Source organism: Schistocerca piceifrons, unplaced genomic scaffold, assembly GCF_021461385.2.
Source record: "Schistocerca piceifrons isolate TAMUIC-IGC-003096 unplaced genomic scaffold, iqSchPice1.1 HiC_scaffold_26, whole genome shotgun sequence".
NCBI lineage: Eukaryota > Metazoa > Arthropoda > Insecta > Orthoptera > Acrididae > Schistocerca > Schistocerca piceifrons.
The window spans coordinates 45001-47500 of NW_025728472.1; the positions used below are offsets into that span (position 1 = coordinate 45001).

The window sequence follows — 2500 nt, forward strand, 5'->3', positions numbered from 1 at the left end:
CACGCACGAGGCGGTCGCACGCCTTCAGCTCGCCCCACCGGCAGGACGTCCCACGATACATGCCAGTTAAACACCGACGGGCGGTGAACCAACAGCGTGGGACACAAATCCAACTACGAGCTTTTTAACCGCAACAACTTTAATATACGCTATTGGAGCTGGAATTACCGCGGCTGCTGGCACCAGACTTGCCCTCCAATAGATACTCGTTAAAGGATTTAAAGTGTACTCATTCCGATTACGGGGCCTCGGATGAGTCCCGTATCGTTATTTTTCGTCACTACCTCCCCGTGCCGGGAGTGGGTAATTTGCGCGCCTGCTGCCTTCCTTGGATGTGGTAGCCGTTTCTCAGGCTCCCTCTCCGGAATCGAACCCTGATTCCCCGTTACCCGTTACAACCATGGTAGGCGCAGAACCTACCATCGACAGTTGATAAGGCAGACATTTGAAAGATGCGTCGCCGGTACGAGGACCGTGCGATCAGCCCAAAGTTATTCAGAGTCACCAAGGCAAACGGACCGGACGAGCCGACCGATTGGTTTTGATCTAATAAAAGCGTCCCTTCCATCTCTGGTCGGGACTCTGTTTGCATGTATTAGCTCTAGAATTACCACAGTTATCCAAGTAACGTGGGTACGATCTAAGGAACCATAACTGATTTAATGAGCCATTCGCGGTTTCACCTTAATGCGGCTTGTACTGAGACATGCATGGCTTAATCTTTGAGACAAGCATATGACTACTGGCAGGATCAACCAGGGAGCTGCGTCAACTAGAGCTGAGCAGCCGGCCGCCCGGGAGTGTGTCCCGGGGGCCCGCGTGAACACGCAAGCGTCCGCTCAATCATTCTGCAAACAGGAGGAGGCTGAGCTCCCCTGCACAATACACCTCGAAACCCTCTCAGGTCCCGGCGGCGCGCAGCGCCGTCCCAAGTACTTGGTCGGGTTCGAGAGAGGCGCAATCGCCCGGAGTTAGGCGAGTAGACGCTTTCGGTGCGACCACCCGTGCTCCCAACTGAGCTTGCCGCTGCCGACAGAGGCCCGGGAGCGTGCTGTCGTGGCATTGCCGGCGGGAGACAACACGCGCCACCTACGGTGACCGGCAGCTCCAACGCCAGCGCCACAGAAGGACAAAAGCCCCACTTGGGTGCCGAAGCGAACTCTCCCAGCACAGCGCACGCGCCAACACATCCGCACAGCTGCGATACAAACCACCAGCGAGAACCGCTGGGGCGACCGAGCAGCAGACGGCGTCGCGGCGCCGAGCGCCGGGCGGCGGCGCATCCTCAACGCACACAGTCCTCAATCGGACCAGCACACTGAAGATGTCCACCGCGCTTCGCACCGGGCCCGCGAGGACCTACTTTGGCCGCACGGCGCCGCGCGCAGGGTGCGCCGGCGCGCAGCTGCGACGCCTGCCGCGTCCGTCGGCCGGCGCGCCTGCCACTGGCCGCCCCCACCAGCCGGCTGTAGCGCGTGCGCCCACGCACCGCGCGGCCAGCACGCCGGGAGGCGCCCCCTCACCGGCCGGGGACGGTCCCACCCAGCCACCGCCGCGTATCGCTTCACACCCAGATGCCGTTCAGTTTCGTCGGCATGGTGGGTATCGCTGGAACAACCGGTTAGTACCTCAACCTATCGTCGCCATCACCGATTCACCCCTAGCGAGAACAACCGCACCACAACAGGTTACCATTTGTTCATTTGCGTAACTTCACCAGAAAACGCAGGCGTCCATCGCCATTTGCAACTTCAACGATTATTGCATGCCTGTGTCAGGTGTCACGCCACACTACGTCTGCCCACATACACGCAACAAAATGTGCACGCCTAGACAATACGTGGAAGGTGGCCCCCGTACGTATGCGATGTCCATTGCTCGAACGACTGTCAACCGGCCTCTGTAGCATGTCGCAGATATGGAACGCGGTGCACCATGCCATCACGGTGTGTGAGGAGAGACGACTAGGTCCGAATACATCAACAGACAGCTCATGCTGATCGCCATCCACGGCGTCCGTTCCTCCCACACGTCTCTATGGCGTACCACACTGCAATCCAGCTCTCATAGGGAGACGACACGTAGCTGCGTGCACAATATTTGCACTGTATGGTCCGCCGTTTTTGGGCGCAGTCGTTGTGCGGTCACACATGTGCCACGATGTATCATTCAGTACATAAGGACGAATGTGCAGTACAGATTGTGGTTCACGCGTACGACATCAGCGGACAGTTGACACAGGCCGCACCACAACGTAGCCTGAGTACGTCGCATGCGAAGGGCATTGAACATGCAAACTTCTCACCAACCAGCTTGCGAAGGCAGGGGGCAAGGTGGGGACGTGGGGAGGGGCGGCATGTACGTCCTGCTGCCATCCACATTACAGTGTACAGCAGGAGCATGTGGAAAGTGAGCAAGACTTGCAAGGTGTTTAACATGAAGCGATACACAGGGGTGCGGGCAGTGCGAGTAGCGAACTATATTGCGAGGGTTGCGGGTG

General features: G+C 58.5%; 1 non-coding gene across 1 annotated transcript in view; it reads right to left on the minus strand.

The window, feature by feature from the left end:
- The window catches only part of LOC124743731, a 1909-nt gene extending 1147 nt beyond the window's left edge, over nucleotides 1–762 (minus strand). The window contains exon 1 of the ribosomal RNA XR_007010521.1: nucleotides 1–762. This exon is cut by the window's left edge and continues 1147 nt beyond it. This is a non-coding gene — a ribosomal RNA (small subunit ribosomal RNA).
- Nucleotides 763–2500: the final 1738 nt, after the last annotated feature.